The sequence below is a fragment of the Podarcis erhardii genome (assembly GCF_964252035.2).
Source record: "Podarcis erhardii genome assembly, chromosome: 10".
NCBI lineage: Eukaryota > Metazoa > Chordata > Lepidosauria > Squamata > Lacertidae > Podarcis > Podarcis erhardii.
The window spans coordinates 74,121,391-74,145,137 of NC_138500.1; the positions used below are offsets into that span (position 1 = coordinate 74,121,391).

At 43.2% G+C, this 23,747-nt stretch overlaps 1 protein-coding gene across 2 annotated transcripts in view; it reads left to right on the forward strand.

Annotated features, from left to right (window-relative positions):
- The window catches only part of GRM3 (glutamate metabotropic receptor 3), a 145,410-nt gene that overhangs the window by 39,679 nt on the left and 81,984 nt on the right, over positions 1 to 23,747 (forward strand). The window contains exon 1 of one of the 2 annotated variants that reach the window (XM_081879113.1): positions 19,005 to 19,488. The exons of the other annotated variant lie outside the window; for it this stretch is intronic. The gene's annotated coding sequence lies outside the window, so the exon portion shown is untranslated. Of the gene's footprint in view, positions 1 to 19,004; positions 19,489 to 23,747 lie in introns of those variants that run through there. 2 annotated transcript variants of the gene reach the window in all.

Genomic DNA, 23,747 nt, shown 5'->3' on the forward strand with positions numbered 1-23,747 from the left:
GAAAGAAAGATTTGATCTGCCACAGGCCCCACTTAAACCCCCCCACAAATGGAGAATATTGGGCTTTGTTTTATTTTCATCCTTATGTAGGAGCATATTTAGCTTGCACAGAGAAGCCCACCCTGTGACATTCATTTTGAAGCTGGCAATTTCCAGAATGTCTGACATGCAAAAGTGGGCATGTGATAACTCATGAATGAGTCTGTGTAGAAAGCTCATTTTCTGGCAAAACAGGATTTTTTTACAGTTGAGATAGAAGAACTATTACAAGCTGGACTAGGAACAGGAGGGTGACTCTGGTTCATATCCCTGCTTAGCTATTGTCAGCACACAGGACATGGAGTTCAGCAGTGTATTTTAATTCTGCTCCATCAATAGCTCACCAATAATCCTTCAGTGAGTAACCATCTCTTAACCTAACTGTGGGGATGCTTATAGGATATGGGGAGATACAGTCATTTATCCTGCCCTGGTCTTCTTAGAGGAAGAATGGAATAAAAATGGAAAGTAAATAGTCATTTAATGATCACTGAAATCAGAATCAACATTCAAAGAACATACATTTCAACTGATAATGGCAATTAAATTTTTGAACCCGAGTTTCTTCTTGACTCTGCATTGTGGCACAGCTTTTCTTGTGTGTATAAAGTATAGCAAGTAATCAAAAGCTTCTTGCATTTGCACATTCTTGACTGGCATGCTTTGCACCTGCACATGGTCATCAGCCGACATTTGGGTGCTCCCAAAACACCACCTGCTTCTTCCCAGCTGCAATCCAAGAGACTCAGCATTGTTCAGTCATGATCCAAGTGAGCTTCTGATAGCAATGAATGCTGTGAAGAAGCATTTTGTGATAGAGCTGCAGGCTGGGGGAAGGTCAGCAAGAGACGTCAGTGCACCAAGCCTGCAGTTTGACTTTTGAGTGGGGCACCTGCATCACATCATGGAGAATGTGAGGGTCCTGCTCTTTCACCAAGAGAACTGAAGTGGTGCCTGGTGAATGTATAAACCAGGGGGAGAAACATGATCCAGTCTACATTCTAAAGGTCAACCTACCTCATTCACATTCTCCAAAACAATATGAGAATGGAAGCACAGCTGTCCTTCAAAAGTTGCACGTCTCCAGGTTTAACAAGGCAGTTTTCCAGCCACATAATGTGTACAAAAGGGCAAAAGTGTGTATAAAAAAGTGTTGGTGATGATCCCATGCATGGCCTGATTATCTGGATCCGTGCCAGTCTGGGTTCAGGCCTGCATTTGGGACTGAATCTGCCTTGGTCTCCCTGATGGATGACATTTTTTGAGAGAAAGATAGGAGGAATGCAACCTTGCTTCTTCTGCTTGACCTCACAGCAGTTTTTAATATCATTGTCCATGGTCTTCTTCTAGACTGACTCTGTGGGATGATTATCAGTGGCACCACACCATGGTGGCTCCATTCCTACCTGCAGAGTTGTGTCCATAGAGTTGCCATGGGACAGCATTTTTTTGATGTTTTGAATGATGTTTGTAATGATATCTTTGTTTATTTTGTTTCTTTATGTTGTATTCTGTCTTGTTACATTTTTAAAAATGTTATCCTATGGAAAACTGCTTTGCAAAAAAATTAGTATTGGGGAAAATGCAAATAAAAACCGTGTATATTAGATGGAATTTTACTGAGATGCTGATAAATTTTCATTGGGACTTTTTCAAAATGCAAACTGAAGTGGAAATGTGGACAACTGAATTTAAGATTGGAAAAATGCAAAACTGAGAGAAACCAAAATTGAAAGGTTCAGCCATCCCTATCCAGGACCCAAAGAGCAACAGCACATCCAAAGTAAAGAAACAGAGGAGATGGGGAGCATTGTGTTGTTCTTTGGCGCTTTGTGTTTCTGAAAGCACCAATCTCGCTGGGAGGAAAAATATGCACTCAACCCTGACACCTCCTCCTCCACATATAATAAGCTGGTATCTGTTTTTGAGTCTGTAGCATATTATAAATGGCAGTATTTATATTCATGAGAGATTGGTCAATGAAAACTGTAAATCCTCTAGGAAAGCTTTTTCTTCTTCTAAGCCCACAATATATCCCTGAGCAGATTTTCACACTGCAGTTCTTTTCAACACTATTTCTGCCATTCCTCCAACAGAAAGCACCCCTCAGCCCTCCCCACAGTTGCACGTTCCATAGGATCAGCAGACACTGCAAAAACTGAGCCATTGCCACGCATGACTCTGTGGCTGAAAGGTGCTAACAAGGGTTTGCTTATTTACCCTGCCAGTCACACGCCTCCCCCATCGACATCTGTGAGTTTGAGTTTTATTTGAGGAAAGTGTGTGCAGGTTTACTATATTTAAAACATTTCCCCCCTCAGCATAGTTCCAGGCAGAAAATGGAACAGAATTGTTGTTGCATTCACTCAGATTTTTTGAAAAGGCAGCCACCCACAAGTTATTAATTTAGGATATTCATATCTGAGTAACTCCCTCATTTCGGGGGAATGCTAGTTTTGGAATATTGCAAATGATTCCTGCTTAACTTAGCCAGTTATTGTCTGGCTCATTACACCAGCAACAATAGATGATAACATTTCATTGCTTTTTGGACAGTGAGCTAGAATAGTAATATTACTGTCGAATAATTGGCTCAGTGTTTTCTGAGCACAGCAGGGACTGTGTGCCACAGAAACAGCTATTCCACATAAAGACCGGTCTGCAACAATGTAGTGTCCTCTAGGGATTGTGAAGTGCAATCCCATCGCCCTCTGACCATCGGCTGCACTGACTGGGGCTGAATGGAGTCACAGTCCACAGCATCTGAAGTGCACCAGGTTGGCTGCCCCTCATCTACAGGAGTCTAAGCCGCCATCCTTCCCCAGCAAAGTGCCTTCCTGATGTTGTAGACCACAACTTCCGTCATCCCTGACCGTGGTCCATGCTGGAGGGCAGAAGGCTGGGAGAGGCTGCTCTGTGCATGGCTGGAAGGGTGACACTGGTCATCCACTGTGGTCATCCACACCTGAATCAACACATGATCCTTGAGGCTAGTGGGTTCAGCTGGAGCACTGATGCTGTCAGAACAGGATTGGGGGCGGAATTCCAGTGCCCCACTCAGTATAATGAGCAGATGATTCCAAATGCAGTGCTGCCAACTTATTGCTTTCTGTAATAAGCAAAAACATTCATGTTATCGTCTAAAGAGAGGGTAGAGCATTGAATCCAGAGTCTAAAATAATGCAGAGTCTAACTGCATTATTGTGCTTGCAGGTGGAGATTAGAGTTCAATAAGCAGAAAGTAACAGCTCTGTTGACCCGGCTCAGACAGAAGGCCAAAGTCCTAATATTCCATACCCTCCAACATTTCACGGAGGAAAATGAGGAGGCTCAGGGAGATTGTACTAATTATATCAGTACTAATTATATCAGTACACATAGTTGAATGTTTTGTGTTGTAGCTATCAGGACAGGCAGGACTGATGTGTGCACAGAAGGGAAGGTATCTGTGCTCTTCTCTCTCTCTCTCTCTCTCTCTCTCTCTCTCTCTCTCTCTCTCTGTGTGTGTGTGTGTGTGTGTGTGTGTGTGTGTTTGCCTGCTACCCCAATGTCTGAGCAGTGTGAGATTCCAGGGGTTTCTGGTGTTTACCCAGGGTTCATGTTTTCTTTGACATATGCTTGATTTACTCCTTTATACAACCTGAGCTTGCAGTGGAGGGGTCCAGAGCATCAATACCACAAAAGAGTCTTGTTTCTCCCAAAGACGCAGCCTTGGACTCAAGCAGAAATCAAACATTGCTCTCAAACATTGCTCTGACTCTCTCTCCGGCTTGCTGCTTTTCTTCTAGGTGACATCACTGCAAAACTCTGGCTTTCTCTCTTGAGGGAGGGGGTCCCACCCATTTGCTATTTTTCAACAAGCCCCTTCACCCCCCCATCACCTCACCAGGAAGCTATCTTCCCCAGCAACACCCCAAACTCATAACAACATATTTTATTAAGGAATTTCTGTACTGCCATGTAGCATCACTTTACAGGACAATTTGCAAATTTAAAAAATCAATACAAAATTATGTTCACAACCATCTATCTATCATCTATGAATCTATCTATCTAGTTTGTGAATGTAATTATATATATATATCCCATTCCACAAGCCTCCCTAAAAGGCAAAGTTAGCATGAAACAGAAACAGAGATTTGCCAATAACACCTATCAGAAAACATGGACAGATGTTGTGTGTATTATTGATGTCTTGCCTAGCCAATCTAGAGACTTCATGTATCTTGTCAATCATAGAGGCTGATGGTTGCACACCAAGAGTGATCAATTGTCCCACTCTCTCAGAAGAATATCATTCCACTAAAGAAAACAGTAAAGTTTCTGTTTATAAATTGCACCTTCCAATTTTAACCAGGGGAGCAAAGGAAGTTCTCTGCAGGATGTTTAGACAGCAATACAAACAGATGGATTCTCAGTGTGTGTGGAAGCAGAAGTACACTTGCTGACATAATAAAAACAGGCTGAAGTAGAGCTTTTAGACTCACAGAAGCTGTTGCCTGTGAGCTGCGGGTGTTCTTATTTTTGCACAAATTCTCACATTAATAGGGAAATGTCACTCTGCCGCCTTGCTTGGCATGTGGCAGGTCATAGATATGATGGGATTATAAAGGAAATGTCTCCATGTGTCACAGCCCATGATAGCAATGCACTGAACTTTATGGCATGCTCTCTTAAGAAATTGAAAACTGGTATTTGAATTTAACCCACTGATGGCTTCTAAGTGGCTCACAGCTTGATAATGTTGCATAACCCCAATAAGCAAAGCATGCATCTCAATGCATCCAAAAGCACCTTAAAGAAAATATGTAAAGTAGGTCATCCGTATAGGAGGTTTGTGAGGCCAGGAAGGGAAATATTGGATTGCCAGCTTGTTGTGTTTGAAAGAGAGAAAACTGGAAACAGCTTGAATGCTCACAGAGTATCAGACTATAGCAGCCGCCTAATGCTGACTTGAGTAAAAAGCAAAACGGATCGGATGATTTTGGTAACATAATCATTTACCATGAAGCCAGAAATCCCCATGAGAGAATGAGCACAGCAGTGTCCAAGTTTTGACTTGAAATTTTCCATTTGGATCATCATAAGAAAGCCTTTGCCAACTGGATGCCCCACAGACAGTGGAGGCTGCTCCACTGCTCCTACTAGTTGAAATGTTAAGCAAAAGTTTGTACTTCCTCCATCCCTCCCTCCACCCAGCAAACAAATCTCAGTGTCAGACTCTTTCCTGTTCCATATGTCCTTGCATAATCCATTGAATTTAGAGATGTTTCTTCTAGGGACATGGCTTTCATACTCCCAGTTTCTGGACAGCCTGCAGCCAATGTCAGTTCAAAAAGTTTGGCCAGAAGCTCCCAACTATCTGTCTCATGCAGAAACATTTTGTTTTCCCCGCCCTCCTGCTGTCATGATGGCAATCTTATGAGGGATCTAACCCTCTATGACCTGGAAGCCAATAATCTGTTCTGAGCATGCTCAGGGTTGTTTCCTTGGTGGCCACACCTCCAAACAACTCAAAGCACATTCTTTGTAGCTAGTCATGAGAAGGGTGTGGTTTCTAGTTTGAGCAGCTTGTTTTTTATTATTATTTGTTAGGCGTGAGCAATGGTGTATGCAGTGTGAGACCCTAACATTTATTTATTTTTACTTAAGCATTTGCATTTAGTTTGTGAATGGGATGGAGGATTGGGAGGCAGGGACTGTGTGTGTTGCAACTTTCAGTACTCGTGTGCTATTGGAACTGTAGTGTTTGTGTGTGTCTTTAGAGCTGATAGAAGTATGGAGATTTTGTATGTCTGCTTTTCTTTAGGTTTGACAATTATTTATGTGTTTGGCTACTGTTGGAACAGGATGAAGGGCTAGATGGGGCTTTAGTCCAATCCAGGAGGCTCTTTTACTGTGACGATTATAAGATGAACTGTTTAGACAAAGAATGCCTGTCATTGAATCACCTTATTAAATACAAAGGTTCCTCGCTATTGAGGCAACTGCACTCTAGACATGCTTATGTCATTTATTTCTGAGGCTCATACTAAACATGTTTCCCCTTCTCAAGTCTGCGAAAGAAGACTGTGGTTTTTGAGTACTTCTTGATGCTAATAGTAGGGCTGGCCGATATCAACATTTTCAAATGAGAGCAAATGATTCAGCAGAGGAAACACAGCCCAGAATAACTAAGGAGATAGTACAAGAATACTTGGCTAGTTTAGATGTATTCAAGTCTCCAGGGCCAGATGAACTGCATCCAAGAGTATTAAAAGAACTGGCAGATGTGATCTCAGAACCACTGGCAGTCATCTTTGAGAATTCCTGGAGAACAGGCAAAGTCCCGGCAGACTGGAGGAGGGCAAATGTTGTCCCTATTTTCAAAAAGGGGAAAAGAGAGGACCCAAATAATTACCGCCCAGTCAGTCTGACATCAATACCAGGGAAGATTCTGGAGCAGATCATTAAGCAAACAGTCTGTGAGCACCTAGAAAGGAATGCTGTGATCACCAATAGTCAGCATGGATTTCTGAAAAATAAGTCATGTCAGACTAACCTGATCTCGTTTTTTGACAGAATTACAAGCCTGGTATATGAAGGGAACGCAGTGGATGTAGCCTACCTTGATTTCAGCAAGGCATTTGACAAGGTGCCCCATGATATTCTTGTAAAGAAGCTGGTAAAATGCGGACTTGACTATGTTACCACTCAGTGGATTTGTAACTGGCTGTCTGACCGAACCCAAAGGGTGCTCATCAATGGTTCCTCTTCATCCTGGAGAAGAGTGACTAGTGGGGTGCCACAGGGTTCTGTCTTGGGCCTGGTCTTATTCAACATCTTTATCAACGACTTGGATGATGGACTCAAGGGCATCCTGATCAAATTTGCAGATGACACCAAACTGGGAGGGGTGGCTAACATCCCAGAGGATAGGATCACACTTCAAAATGACCTTGACAGATTAGAGAACTGGGCCAAAACAAACAAGATGAATTTTAACAGGGAGAAATGTAAAGTATTGCACTTGGGCAAAAAAAATGAGAGGCACAAATACAAGATGGGTGACACCTGGCTTGAGAGCAGTACATGTAAAAAGGATCTAGGAGTCTTGGTTGACCACAAACTTGACATGAGCCAACAGTGTGACGCGGCAGCTAAAAAAGCCAATGCAATTCTGGGCTGCATCAATAGGAGTATAGCATCTAGATCAAGGGAAATAATAGTGCCACTGTATTCTGCTCTGGTCAGACCTCACCTGGAGTACTGTGTCCAGTTCTGGGCACCACAGTTCAAGAAGGACACTGACCAACTGGAACGTGTCCAGAGGAGGGCAACCAAAATGGTCAAAGGCCTGGAAACGATGCCTTATGAGGAACGGCTAAGGGAGCTGGGCATGTTTAGCCTGGAGAAGAGGAGGTTAAGGGGTGATATGATAGCCATGTTCAAATATATAAAAGGATGTCACACAGAGGAGGGAAAAAGGTTGTTTTCTGCTGCTCCAGAGAAGCGGACACGGAGCAATGGCTCCAAACTACAAGAAAGAAGATTCCACCTAAACATTAGGAAGAACTTCCTGACAGTAAGAGCTGTTCGACAGTGGAATTTGCTGCCAAGGAGTGTGGTGGAGTCTCCTTCTTTGGAGATCTTTAAGCAGAGGCTTGACAACCATATGTCTGGAGTGCTCTGATGGTGTTTCCTGCTTGGCAGGGGGTTGGACTCGATGGCCCTTGTGGTCTCTTCCAACTCTATGATTGTATGATTGTATGATTGTATGATTGTGTGATTCTATGATTCAACATACTGATATATCACAAGCTAAACATTGCAAAATACTGATATATAATGATGTCTGAAATAAGGATGGCAGTATGTAGAGACATCAGCTGGCCTCACGGTTTTTTCCTGCATTGTGATTTTTGCCAGCGCCTGCTCTGGTGATTTGCTGCCTGCAGGAGGCAGGGGAGAGCTGAGCCGGCAGAGTTAGCAGGGGCTGCAGGAATCAAGAGAAGCATTGCCTGGCTTTACGGTTTTTCCCACATTGTGATTTTTGCATAAAACACACACACACACACACTGGGGCTGGGCAATATATCAATACAGTGGTACCTCAGGTTAAGAACTTAATTAGTTCTGGAGGTTAGTTCTTAACCTGAAACTGTTTTTAACCTGAGGTACCACTTTAGCTAGGGACGCGGGTGGCGCTGTGGGTAAAACCTCAGTGCCTTGGACTTGCCGATTGTATGGTTGGCAGTTCGAATCCCCGCGGCGGGGTGAGCTCCCGTCGTTCGGTCTCAGCTCCTGCCCACCTAGCAGTTCGAAAGCACCCTTAGGTGCAAGTAGATAAATAGGTACCGCTTTCTAGCGGGAAGGTAAACGGCGTTTCCGTGTGCTGCGCTGGTGCTGGCTCGCCAGAGAAGCTTCATCACGCTGGCCACGTGACCCGGAAGTGTCTCCGGACAGCGCTGGCTCCGGCCTCTTAAGCAAGATGGACGCGCAACCCCAGAGTCGGTCACGACTGGCCTGTATGGGCAGGGGTACCTTTACCTTTTTTACCACTTTAGCTAATGGGGTCTCCCGCTGCCACCGCCACGCAATTTCTGTTCTCATCCTGAAGCAAAGTTCTTAACCTGAGGTACTATTTCTGGGTTAGCGGAGTCTGTAACCTGAAGCGTTTGTAACCCGAGGTACCACTGTACATTGTGAAAAATTGGTTTGAAGTCCACATTGTGGTAATGGTTTGATAATATTCAACATGGCAAAATATCGCAAGTCATGATCAATGTGTGTGTTATGTAAAAAACCGTGACGTGGGAACAACCATGAAGCCAGTCATGGCTTTTCTGATGATTCCTTCTGCTCCTGTTTTTCTGTACCATAACATAACAGTTTTAGCAATATGTTAAAGGTAAGCAAAAATGTATCAGTTTTAGACCCCTAAGTATCTGCAGTTTGCAGGACATGACTCTGTTCACTTCTACATAGTTTCATCCTTATTCCAGACATTGTGATATATCAGTATATCATTATGTTTAGCTGGTGATATTTCATGATATATTGCCAGGTCAAAAATTATGAAGCTGATATCACGATATGGACTTCAAACCGGTTTTGTACGATATAGCAATATATCGCCCAGCCCTAGCTAATAGTTAAACCCCTGGGCTGCATTAGAGTAGAAATTAGGTAAATCCTTGGAGGATAGGTCTAGCAATGCCTATTAGTTATGGAAACGCTATGGCACCCCCACCACGAGAGGCAGAATGCAGAGTATATCAGTTGCTGGTGAGGAGTAATGGGAGAGGTTATTGCCTTCATGCCCTGTTTGTTGGCTCCCTGGAGGCATCTGGCTGGCAACTCCAGGCCTTGAGTTGTCCAGTAAGATTCTTCTTATGTTCCCTTCTGCTGTAGATAGTAGGATTTTCATTGCACCTCAGCGCATGGAAGAAAGTTAAGAGTAGCTTTCTCAGCTTGTAATTTTGCAAACACATGGCCCATGTTTGGAGTAAGAGACTGGCCTGTGTTCAGAGCATGGGTAGGAAAACTATGGCCCGGGGGCTGGATCCAGCCCAATCACCTTCTAAATCTGGCCTGTGGACAGTCCGGGAATCAGCATGTTTTTACATGAGTAGAATGTGTGCTTTTATTTAAAATGCATCTCTGGGTTATTTGTGGGGCATAGGAATTCATTCATCACCCCCCTAATATAGTCCGCCCCCCCACAAGGTCTGAGGGACAGTGGACCACGCCCTGCTGAAAAAGTTTGCTGACGCCTGGTTCAGAGCATCAGTAAATGTAGCTTTATCATGCATATAGAAGAACAAGTCTTGCTGAAGCAGCAGCAGCATGGCTTCCACAATGGTAAGTCCTACCAAACTAACTTTTAGGCTTCTTTGAGAAAGTTGATGAGGAGTGATCCATTAGATATTGCGTATTTATACTTTCAAAATTATTTTAATAAAGTCCTTCACCAAGGTCTCCTGAGTAAGCTGAGCAGTCATGGGATAAAAAGAGTGATTGGTTAAAGAACAGAAAGCAGAGAGTAGGAATAAATGCGTAGTTCTTCCAATGGAGGAACATATGAAGTGAAGTCTTCTAAAGCCTTTTAATTTGGAACCTGAGCCTTATAAATGACCTGGAGCAGTGAGCTGGCCAGGTTTGCTGATAATAACAAATTGTTGGAGGTGATAAGAATCAAAAGAGGTTTAAAGAGTTCAAAAACAATCTCCAAACTGGGCAAATAAACAGTATGGCAAAGCCAATTCGTCCTATGGAACTGTAAATACATACACTTTGGTAATAATAATAATAATAATAATAATAATAATAATAATAATAATAATCCTAAATTTGCATATGTACAAATGGGATCTGAACTGGAGGAGACTGCCCAGGAAAGAGACCTGGGGCTCATAGTGGTTACCTTGATGAAGATGTCAACCCATTGTGTAGCAGCTGTGAAAACAGAAAATTCCATGTTAAGAAACATTCTCAAAGAAATAGAAAAGGATATTGCCTATAACATAATGCCATTAAACAATCCAATGGTGAAACTGCACTTGAAATGCTGTGTTCGGTTCTGATCTCTGCACCCCCAAGAGAGATATTGCACAGCTGGAAAAGTCTCACAAAATGGCACAGGAAATGACTGTGGGGCTGGAACATCTCCCCTATGAGGAAAAGCTGCAACATTTGGGGCTTTTTAATTCAGAAAAAGGGTGAGGAAGTGGAGACGTGACAGGTGCATAGCATTAATGTTTGGTGTAAAGAAAGTGGACAGAGAGACATTTTACTTCCTCTCTCAAAATACTAGAAACAAAGTTCACTCAGTAAAGCTGAATTCTGAAAGATTTAGGACACACACACAAAAGTACTTCTTCATACAATCTATAAATTATGGTATTTGCTGCCACAGGATGTAGTGGTGGTGATCAATCTGTATAGCTTTAAAAGGAGTTTAGACAAATTGATGGAAGATATGACTTTCAATGTAATAATGGCTCTGTACTGCTTGCGATATTGAAGGTTGTGTGCCTCTGAAGTTAATGAAAGTGACTAAGCTAGGTTTATTCATTTCAGTAGTCAGAATAGACTCATCGGACAGAATTGACTCGTCCTACTCAGAATAGATGAATTTGGAACTTAGCTGACTGCAACTCAGGGGGTCTAGAGGCTAAGCAAAAGTAAATATGGTTTACAGAACAATAAACCACTGTGAGATAACACTTGTTTATTTAACCAAGGAGGAAATGACACATTTTCAAGTGTTAAAGTAATTTCAGAACAGATCAGCAGGCCATTGGTCCCAGCCAGAAAATTATATAAGGAATTTTACTTTGAGTTCTGTAATAGAATTTCTTCTGTTCACTGGCGGATGATGTGAAAAATGTTATCGCGAAGCTGCAGTGACACATTAGAAACTAATATGGCGTTTAATCAACTGCAATATAAACCCATTATTTCAGTCATGGCAAGCTTATGAAAGGAAATCATTCCCATCAAAACACTTTAAGTTCCCCTTGATTTACACTTCAATGTGGATTGAAAAAGTTTTTTAAAAAAATCTTTACACCCTTTTTTACTACGCTGATTGTGTACATAGAAAAAGGTAATTAAGGATGTTAAAGGGTAACAACTATTTCATGCTATGTGATCTTGAATATGATGAACCCTTCTTGAAATGTTGATCTAGCTTCCCTAAGGATGAGTCAGTCTGTCGTGCATTTGCAGTCATTGATTTTTCTGCAGTAGCGTGGGAAATTCTGTCATCCCACCCACAGGTCTACATCAGTGGTGTAGGGCTGAAATGGCAGTGTTGGGGACATTACACACGGAAGGCCAGTCATTTCATGGTGTTTGTTGACACATCTGCAAACCATGACCCTCATTGTAACAGCTAAACAACATTACATTGCAGATTCCTTGAAACTGCCCTTTCTTTTCTGCTTTTTCATTCAGCTGTGGGTGGCTGTGGTCATGCAGAGAGGGAAGCCTGTGCGATGGGGAACCTGTGGTTTTTCAGATGCTGTTGGACTCCATCTCAAGAGGTCACAGGAGTTGTAATCTAGCAACATCTGAAAGACCACAAGGTTCCCAACCCCTGGTTCATTATTTCCTGACCATGAATGTAAACACACAGACCGCAGACTTCATGGGAGGAGTTTATCCACGTTGGTCGCAACTCTTATGAACCGCCGCTAGAGCTCTGAAAGTTGCAATTAAGTGGTGTTTAATGACAGATTTATTTATCTGCTGTCTTTATCTCTGCTGTCAGAGATGACAAGGGATTGATTTCCAGAAGCTCTAGAGTGGATTGTTCACCAACAGGATAGAAAAATTCTATCGGGTGAGTGATCTGGGAGTAGGAGAAAATTTCAGCATTCCCAAGCACCACTTAAGATGCTGGAGATCAATCCAACAAAAAGATTTGCCACTTCTCCGATCCTTCTATTTTCTCTTTAACTATCTACACCTATAAATTAATTGGGAAGTTATCTATGTGTCAGTTTAAGTGCTTGTGCAAAATATGACCTGAGGACTGACTCAAGTTATTAGTGATGGTGCTCAGGAGAACATAAGCAGAAAGCTCAATTTGAAATATAAATCAAAGAAATATAGACACAGACAGGAGATTCTCTATCTCTGAAAAGTTTTCTATGGGGTTGTTCTGTGGTGCTTTTCAGCCTTCCTTGTTAAGATTTATGCCACTGGTAAGAAAAATGGTGTGTGTGGGGGGGGGGGGAGATTGGAATTCTAAGCATTCCAAGGACACACCATTTAACTGTGAGAGGACTGGACTACGAAAGTACGTGACCACAAATATGAAGAGTTTGAAAGGCCTCCCATTGACAGTTAATGTGGCAAGAGCACTGTTTGAAGAAATCAATGCATAGATGGAGGAAATGATCCTAAGAGAATATATTGATGCAGTGCCAGAATTGCAAGAAAAGGAGATGCAAGCTGCAGACTCAACTCGGGGGAGGGGGGAGCCAAAGGGAAAGAAGAAAAAATCCTTGAATCAGAGATGCACAATGGAATGCAGAATGGAATGGCAGAGTTGTAAATGGGTGAGCAAAGGCTGGAAGTAACAGAACTACCAAACACTGGAGTTTTGATTTTGGAGAAACCCCCAGGAGTGGAAGTACAGCAGAGAAAGGATAGAATTTGCGTGCAATTTGAATGGAATCTTGTCCCTCTGGTTAATTAGAAGAAGAGGAGAAAAATGACAAACAGGATTGATGTACTGATATATGGATACAGGACTGATATCTGGATGAAAATGACACAGGAAATGGATTGGGATGTGAATTAAGATTTTAAAACAATTGAACTACTATACGTTAATATACAAATACAGTAAAAAAAAAAAGTTTTCTTTTGGAGGAGGAGATAAAGAATAAAGAGGGAATGTTTTATAATTGTGAAGGCAGTAACTGGAGAATCTCCTTTAGAATTTCTGCATTGAAAAAAAGTAAATGAACTGGAGAGCTCTGGATGGAAGGTGAGGAAAACCATGTCCAGTAAAGGGAAACATAACTGAGTAACCCAAATTGTGCATCTGACTATTTTGAAGAAATTGTGTATACACAACTGACAGGTGGATAGCCGGAGGTCCTTTTATTTATTTCTTCTCTCTTAATTTTTATATTTCTTGGTAGCGTATTATTATCCCTATATTCTTACTCTCTCTCAATGTACTTTAGTAAGAACTATATACAAATGAAGGGGAAGGACAGTATGGACCCCATGGGAGAGGTGGGTCAGGGGAGATCTCACAGGGTGGGAGGCTGTGAGAAGACAAGGATGAGCCCAGGTGAGAGCACAGCTTCCTCTGTAGGGGATGAAAGTTGAGATACAGTGGTGACGGAGTTTCTTTTTCTGTTTCTTCTTTCTTCGGTTTCATTCTTCTCTTTATTTCCTGTAGATTAGTTTCTTTCGTTCATTGCATTGTATTTCATTGTATTGTGAAAATGTATTGTGAAAACTTATTTATTGTGAAACATTTTTTAAAAATCCAAAAAAATAAATAAACACAGAGGCTGCTTTCAGGCAAAACTTTATTCCTTCTTCTTGGTGCTTCCTTACCTGCTGTTTTTTTGTTTGTTTGTCTGTTTATTATTAATTTATTTATACCCCATCTTTTTCCTGATAGAGACTCAAGGCAGTTTTACAGATAAAATAAGAACAACTTAAAACATTGGCGGAAGTGCTGGTGGTGGTCGTGGGGACAATTATTAAAAAACAATTAAACACACACACACAATTTCAATTAAAAACATACCAGCAATCACAGCACAAATAGGATGGCAGCAGCCCACTCATTAAAAATCAGTTCCCACTCACTCACATATCATAAAAGTTACATCTAGAAATTAAGCAGAATTGAGTGCTCATTTTGATGTTAACTGTTTCGGGGGGGGGGGTCAGTTTGCAACCCTGTTAACTAGAAAAATCACAGGAATGTTGCTCTGTAAATTCTCCATTTACTGGAGAGCCAGTGTGGTGTGGTGGTTAAGAGCAGTGGACTCATAATCTGGTGAAATGGGTTCGCTTCCCCGCTCCTCCACCTGCAGCTACTGGGTGACCTTGGGCTAGTCACACTTCTCTGAAGTCTCTCAGCCCCACTCACGTCACAGAGTATTTGTTGGGGGGGAGGAAGGGAAAGGAGATTGTTAGCCGCTTTGAGACTCATTTGAGTAGCTATAAAGCGGGGTATCAAATCCAAACTGCTCCTCCTCCTTCCATGGTTTTTCAAGATAACGCCACACAAAATTTGGAGTGATATCCTTGCTTGAGGTTCTTCCCCACTATTTCAAATTCAGTGAGACATGGCAATATATTGATCAAAGAGCAACAGAGCCATAATTCAAAAAGTACCACAAGTACAAAAGGAATGTGAGAAAATGCTAGCACAATAACCGGTCAGATGAACACATTAAACCCCACATCTGAATGCAGCCACACTCATTCACTGCATTCTGCGGATGATACTCCCCCCCCCTTGTTGGGAGCCTCCTGCCTGGGGGAGGGGGCAGGACCAGAGCCAAAACTGGGTGGAGAACCCTCTTTGCCCCACCCCTCTCTTCATCCACCCCAGAGCTGCCCCAAGACATTGTGCTACCTGAGGCAAAGGACAAGATAATGACTTACACCTATCCCATGTGCTCCTACAGACTCCGCAGGCAGCTGAATCTCCTTTCAACACTGGCAATGGGATAACACCCGCCCACTCCACTAGTAGACCACAGTCTATGGGGTGCATGACAGGCATAGGCACACATATCTTTGGCCAGAGGGCTAAGCAGGAGTTGTTGGGATGGCCTGCTGCTGCCCACAAAGGGCATTGCTTCACCTTGCCCAATGAGGGCGAGCCCTGTGCCCCTATGCATGTCCCCCAGTTTTCTCCCTTCTTTTCCACCTGTACAAACACAAAAAATAGAGCAGCAGGTTGCCCCCACCCCCATGGATCTGAGAACATGGAGAAACATTCAGAAGTGCCAAAGTATGCATTGTATTTGTCATGGATAGGTATATATATGGCTGCCACATGGCAACTGACCCCTCCTTTCTGCTGCATTATTTGAAATGTCTTTGCAAGAAATTTCTTCCCAATACAGTGGTACCTCTGGTTATGTACTTAATTCATTCTGGAGGTCCGTTCTTAACCTGAAACTATTCTTAATGTGAAACACCACTTTAGCTAATGGGGCCTCCTGCTGCCACCATGCCACCGGAGCACGATTTCTGTTCTCATCTTGAAGCAAAGTTCTTAACCCGAGGTACTATTTCTGGGTTAGCAGAGTCTGTAACCTGAAGTGTATGCAACCCGAGGTACCACTGTAATTATTTTGATACGTAGCTCAACTGTTCTCTGGATTCTCAAATGTTCATACAATATTTATCTAAGATATTTCATTTCAATATTTGATAAGTGACAAAGGATGCCATTTCATAGGTGTTAGTACCCAGTGGTGGGAATCCAATATTATATAGCATCTGATATCACTATGAATTTCTGGGCCAGAGGGAATCTGAGGTGAGGGAAGGAGAGACGCATGGTCAGTATTCACAAATGTTAGGTAGAGAAGGGATGCCATAGATAGGGGGAAAGCTATCTTGGGCAGCATTCTTATGGCAAACGCAATACATATTCTGGCCCAAATGAAAATGCTGGACTGAACATGAAATGCTTCAGTGTGCATTGGCCCTCATGGTGAAAACTGTGTGGCACAAACCCAAGACTTGCTCCTCTATTATGCAATGCAATTATCCTTGCTAATTTGACTGATTCTTCTTATTCTATTAAACCAATTCTTAGAAAACCATCTCTGAACCCAGCCACTATGGCCGATTATCACCCAGTCTCAAATATTTCATTCCTGGGCAAGGTGATTGGGCGGGTGGTCGCTGAACCACTCCAGGCACGCCTGGAGGATGCAGAAAGTTTAGATTCCTTCCAGTGGGGTTTCAGACCCCATCATGGAAGCTGCCTTAGTTGTGCTGGTCAATAATTTCCAGTGGGCTTGGGACAGAGGTGAAAGCTGTTTCCTGGTTTTGCTGGATCTCCCAGTGGCTTTTGATACTGTCAAGGACAGCATCCTGCTGGACTGTCTAGAGGGGCTGGGAGTTGGGGACGCTTATGTAGTGCTTCCACTCCTTCCTCCTGGGCTGTGTCCAGGAAGTAGGGGGAGTGAGTGTTCAGACCCTGAGCTCTCGCTTGTGGGGTGCCTCAGGGCTCTGTCCTCTCCCCCATGCTTTTTAACATCTACATGAAGCCACTGGGAGAGATCATCAAGGGGTTGGGCTGGGTGTTTAGCACATGGGTGCTACATGTTGTTTAAGTGACTGTGTTATAATTTATAGTATTGGAATGTGGGTTCTTTGGTATGTTGTTATATTTGCTGTTGTTTTGCTATGGTATTATGAAATGCTTTTGGAGTGTTTGTTTGATGCCCAGGCAGCATCCCTGTTTCATAGAATCATAGAACTGTAGAGTTGGAAGGGACCCCGAGGGTCATCTAGTCCAACCCCCTGCAATTCAGGAATTTATTTGTTCTAAGCCACTTTGAGCACAAATTTGTGTGTGTGTGTGTGTGTGTGTGTGTGTGTGTGTAAAAGTGGCATACAAATAAAACGCATGAATGTCAGCAGGGAGGGAGGGAATCAGGGCAAAGAAGCCCTGTGTGGGAGCATCTATGGAGTGACAGAGTTAGAATGGAAATGATTCTGGTAGGGTTAGGAAATGAAGAAAATGAGTTGTATTCTGTCATCCTTAACGACAGAAAGTTTATCACTGCAATGTTGTGTGTGTGTGTGTGTGTGTGTGTTTTAATATGAACAGCTTTATACACATTTAAAACAAATAATTGAAATAAATATACCATATATTTGTTGAGCAGGATATGAACTCTCTCTCTCTGTATGTGTGGTTTGGGAATGAAATATGTTGTTCTGCTGCCCCGTGGTGATAAATAAACACTTCTTTTTTGATTGCCAAGATCACTGAGGGTTTTTTCCAAAGTTTTTTAGAGTGAAGAAGAAACCAAATTTATTTCTCTTTACAACATCCCCTAATTTCGGCTCCACATAAGGCACTTCCTTGTTGCTTCCAAGCCTTTTTGCCCCTTCTTTTATGAAATGCTTCTCGATATTTAATGGCAAGCGTGTCTGCCAACAAAGCACATGCTACTTCTATGAGACAAATTGTCAAATTATCCATTACTTGGGTTTGGGTCGAGTCTTGTGCACTCCTGCACTTCACTCTTCATGATTTATACAGGTTGGTTTTAGTGAGGACTTTAATTTATGGTTTTCTCCTGTTGCATTCTGCCTTGAGGGATTTTTAATTTTGAAAAGTAGGATATAAACAAATGTCTTTTCCCTAGATGCATCCATAGCTAGCTCTCAAATGATATTGTACCTGTACAGAGTTGGACCACTGCCCCCAAGGTTTTTTGGGAGAGGGTGGCTGAATTATCTTCATTCTAACCCGTTTTCACCTCCATGTGTTGAAAGACAGTGAGCTTGCTAACACCTGGCTGTTCTGGTACAAGTCCTTCATTTTTCATATATATATATGAAGTTATACTGTATTAATAATAACTATATACTGTACCTATATGTATTATACTGTGTACAATACCTAATATATTAAATATCCTAAAAGATTCTTAATTTTTATCATCATGATTATTTCACCTTTTCCCCCCTTTCACTCCCCTTTTTCTCCCCTTTCACTCCCAGAGAACATAAGCACACTTTAAAGGCACATTTAGGCACATTTTAAATTCCAAGCCAAACTGTCATTAAGATCAATGAACCACAGTGAGGAGTTTGTGAATGGCTGTTTCTCAGAATAGAGACAATAGGAGAATCTAAGTTGATATACCACCCCGGACAGAAGTAGACAGAGGCAGCGGATATGACCCTGATTTTGCATTCCAGCCTCTCTCTGTCCTCCCCCCCCCCCCCGCAACACTATCCAGCTCCCCCAAGCCAGTGGGTCTTGTCTACCTATCGCTGCGGGAAAGATGCAAACAACAGGCTGCAGCATCCTGAGCGTTCTCGGGGAAGGGAAACGGGCGCGTCTCCCTTCTCCGCCCGGCCCAATCACAGAGCATCCCGCGGAGATTGATGAGGGCGTTGCTAGGAGACGGCCGCGTCTGGTCCTCCAGAAGCAGGGACCGGAGGGGCTGGGGCTCCTGCCCGGGCTGCAAGTGGAGTTAAACAGCCGAGGGGGACGAGGCGCGCATCAAAGTCTGCCTCTCCAGGGCTGTCACTCCAGAGCAGAAGCAACGCGGGGCTGCAGCGGGAGGAAAGGCAGATTTAGACCGGCTACCTGCCGATTTCAGCTGCCGGCCATGCGAAGTTAGCCCCATGTCCATCCTGCTAGCCCAATCCTAGGCAAGCGAGCAAGGGGGGGGTCGTTCAGAGCTCTGGATTTGAGGGGGGCAGTGTGTGTGTGTGTGTGTGTGAGAGAGAGAGAGAGAGAGAGAGAGAGAGAGAGAGAGAGAGGCGCGATAGGTTTGGAAGGGAGAAGCAGTCCCCAGATGCGGGGCTGCAGCAAAGCGCATCACTTGGGGACAGTGAAACTTCTCCGATTTGGGGCTGTGTGGGGAAGGGTGGCGGGTGGAGGAGGAGGAGGAGGAGGGCTTGGGAAAGGGGGCCGATCTCCGCTGCGCGCTGCCTCTTCCCGACGCCCCCTGGCCCCCACCCATCTCCGCTCAGGCCAGCCTTGATGCCCAGAGGGGCGGGGGGTCAGGGGGAGGAGGAGGAGGAGGAGGAGGAAGAGGAGGAGGACCACCTTCCCCAAGGAAGAGGGTGCTGGCATTTCCCCGGGGTGCCTCCACATCTCTTTCGGATCTCTAAGGACGCCAGCCCGCCCGCTCGCCCGCGCTATGGTGACGATGCTGAGGACCAGAAGTGCCGCCGCCGCCGCCGCCAGCGAGCGTCGCCCGCCAGCGCCAGGTAAGGCGACATCCTCCGCCTCCTCCTCGGGAGAAGCTGCCCAGGACCGAAAGCGGGCGAGGGCGGCAGGGGGAAAGTTTTCGGCGCAAGGGCTCGCTCGGGAAGCGTCGTGGTGTCTTCGGGATAAGCTGGGCCAGCAGCCCAGGCGAGGAATGACTTGAATCCGAAGGGGATCCGCGCAGAGAGAAAGCGAGAGCTCAGGAGCCCTCCAGGAGGAAGGTGGAGCCCTATGCAGTGGCTCCCCAAATATTATTATTTTTATAATAATTACTATTATATATCACACGGTGCATTTGGAATAGAGAAGGTGTTGTGGTTAAGGATTGCTGAGCAAGGGAGTGGGCTGGATGTCCCCAAGACCCCCTCCAAGACTCCAATCCTCTATGATGGACTTCATGTTCTGGGCCAAGTGTGGTTTGACTCTGGATTCGCATGCCTGGATGGTTAGCGTTGGTCTGCTCCTCCCGGGAAGTCTTCGAACTTCGTATGCAGGGGATGGGCAAGTGGGAAAGGGTTTGCAGCACGGACCTGGCACTCCTGCAGTGGGGAAGAGAGCAGAGAAGCAGGGGCTGGAAATCCGGCTTGTTTTATTTCCTGGGTGTAAACGGGAGCCTTCAAAAGATGTAGCAGGTGTGAGCCCTCTTGTTCTCTCTTGACCTCTTCCTGCATGCCCCAAATAAAAAAGAGAGCGAGGAGAGAGCAATTTGAGAGAAGCAAATGGCATGATGAGACTTGCAGCCAGTGGCATAGCGTGGGTTGTCAGCACCCAGGACAAGGCAAGTAATTTGCGTCCCCTAACCCGTGGATTTTAGCAGGGGGCAGAGAGCTGCAAGTGCAAGTGCAAGTGCGCGCCCCCCCAGATGTTGCGCCTGGTGCGGCCGGCCCCCCCTGCACCCCCACGCTACGCCACTGCTTGCAGCCAAGAGGGCTTTACTTGTTTGTTTGTTGCATGAGGTTTTTGGCTCTTAAATCTGATGGCCAATAACAAACAGAATTCCCTCCTTAAAGGCAAAGCAAGAGTGAAGAGATTCAGAACACAGAAATGACCAGATATAGTGGTTAGAGATCTAAACATTTTGGGGACAATCTGCCAGGAAGTGCTGTGCAAGCCCCACTGAATGCTCCTGCAAAGCTCCCATTTATTTCCAGGAGACTTGCATGAGAGAACTTCCTGTTAGGTTGAGCTGTCAGAGTGTTCATTATTTTATGTAAAAATGTCAGTCCTCAGACAGGGGGGCCAAAACAGAAGATCACCTTCGGTTCCTTGTTCCCATTGTGATTCCATAGTCACCAATATTCTAGGGCAACCTACCCAAAGCACATTTGTTTAGTTATGAAACTATAGCCCAATCCTCATTTATATCTTTCTTTTCACTGTTTTCTCTGTTGGCAAGACCTTTCTCATTTTATACTCATTTTTGTATGTTTTGTGTATATGCATATTCTTTTTATGCTTGCTATAGAAGTTATCTTTGCCTTTGGAATGTGGGTCATATGTATATATTTAGCACTATACATAGTTTATGTCAGTTATTTTCCACACCTTTTAATTTACTGTGTGCATTTTAATTTCAAGTCTATATTTCAGAGGAATGGGGTGGAATCCAGGACTTAGCTTTAAAATGTATTTATCTAAGAAAAGCAATTGTAGCTCTGTGTTTTTTTAATCTTTAAAAAATGCCATTAACTGATTTGGTAGGGAAGTGATCAAATTTTAGTTTTAAAATACCTTTCTTGGCAGAATGTAAAGTCAAACAGCCTAAGGACACTGACTTAGCCTGAATTTCCACTCATACAATCCCTTGGTTGGTTAAATATTCATGAAAACAATTTGCAAGGTGTAGAAGTCACCTGATCAAATATATTGTCACAGAACAATGGCTGTACATTTTGAGGATATTCCCCCCTTTCTGCATGAATGATATTGCTTGCTGCTTGCATGTTTTGATCCAGGCAATCAGAGTAAAACCATACTATTTATTTACTCTAGACGAAGCTGCAAGTGAACACATTTTTAAAAAAAAAACAAAACAAAATCATGGTGCTTTAAAATATTTGAATATAATATTTTAGTTGTAGGGCAGATCTGTGAATATGCATGAGAAACCTTATTGACCCATTAATTAGTGAGTGATCAGAGCCACAGAACTTCAATGGTGGAAGGAGACACAGCTCAGCCTTTTGTACTTCTTTGTCCATAAATATTTTACCCCTGTATCATCCATTGTACCAACTATCCAAAAACTATCAATGTTTCTGTGATCAGCTGTTGCAGAGCCATAAGAACACAAACAATTTTTCTCAAATTCTGTACCATGGAGACTAAAATAACTTAATAATATGAAAATAAAAAACTGCGGGTCTTTTAAGGTGCTACAAGACTCTTTGATGCTGCTGTTGCTGTTTTTTTAAAAATGGCATTTTAGGGGGTGCTATTTGCCAGCATATGTTCAAAATACATTACATAAAATGCAGCATTTTTAATAAATATCAGCGAGAAATCATCCTCCCAATACTGAGAACTGTGGTTCACATAGACATAGACATCAATTGACTACACTTGGTGGCTATCAGCTGAGTACATGAGCTTATTGTTTCAAAATCAATTTATGTGGAGTGTGTTAGATTTGTGATCACATTTTCACACATGCTGGTCTTCACCACATGTTACTTGCATTCTTCACTAGATGAATCTGCCATGAGAATCAGCTCAGACTCTATAGGGTACAGTAATATATAGCTAATGTTCTGTGCTGTGCTATCTTTGAACAGATTCAGCCCATTCTTAAGCATGTGTACTAAACCATGCTATCTTCAAAGCCGCTCCCTCCCAGGTAAGTGTGCATAGGGTGGGATTCAGTTTACTCAGAATAGACCTACTGAAATTAATGGACCTAATTTAACCATGTGCTAAAATTTAGTTGAATTCCACCCACAGAACTGCAACTTCAGTGAAACAAAAACCTGAATTTGAGGGCTGCCAACTCTTCAGCCTTGCCTTTGATCACAGATTGATATGCAGAGCAGACATTAGCAAGTAATAATGTTTAGTTCTATGGTGTGAAGAGCTTCAGATTGTAGTTTTTCCACACATCAAGCTGCCACTCAAGACACAGGAGCAGGTCAAGCTGATTATCCCCCCCCCCTTTCCTGGTTAGTTTAGAACCCTAATAAATAATGTGGGGTTGGCCTTAGCTGAAATTCTGCAAAAGGAGACCCTCTGAAACGGGTTATGCAATGCAAAACCTGCATTGCACACCTGCAATCACGGCATTTATTGTACAAATAGCTAATTGCCAAAAGTTTGTGAAGCAGGTATTGGTAAGCTCTGAAGAGGAGAGAGGGAGTCTTCTTCTCAAAGTAAAAATACAACTGAACATGCATAAGCCCTTATGGGGCCCAGCTTCACTTTGTCAAAAAAAACAGTAGAGAGAGATTCTACTTTTTCTCTAAATGTTTCAAGTCATTTCAGTCATTTCAAATCTCTCCCCAGGATTTATTCACATTATTATTTTTTGGCTAGATATCAATATTGCACGTGTAAAATTTCATTCACATCTACAGCTGTTACAAAGAGCTTCTTTCTTCCCAAGCCTAAGACTCATGCGCCAGCGCATGACTGCTAAAAAGAAGTGATACACCAGCAGCTGTGCTGGTGAGGCAGTATCACACAGCAGGATATTGTGGCAATTTTGAGCACAATGATGATGGAATCACAGAGAGATATATCAGAATAGTTAGCATCAATATATCATGTTAAGTGATCAAAGTGGTTCCTTCCTTTTGGGGGGAAACCCAACAACACCAGTGAATTGGTGGGATCAGGCCATAAAGGTCCATTTCTGCTGATATGCAAAGACGATAAGGTTATAGCAGCACTGCAACCCATACAGCCATTAGGCAACAGAATGCATATTTCCTTTGGACGAGGAAGGTGGATAATTACTGGGGAACATTCCAGAATTAAACACACAGTAATGCATTTAAACATTAAATTAAATTGTTATACTTAACATCATCTGCAACGATTCACATGCACGCACAAAAGGTTGAGCATCCAAATCTTGTGTTTCTCAGCTGTGCAAGAGGTACCTTCATGGCATTACAAGGCAAGCTCTGGAGCACGAGACGCTCAAGCATATGGAGGGTGTGCATCTGCCATAGGATGAAAAGGATGCAACCTGCAATTTTAAAGGAAAACATACCTGATAGGACAGTTCCAGGAAAACAATGAGCTACTTTTTATAGGAAAGTGAGTT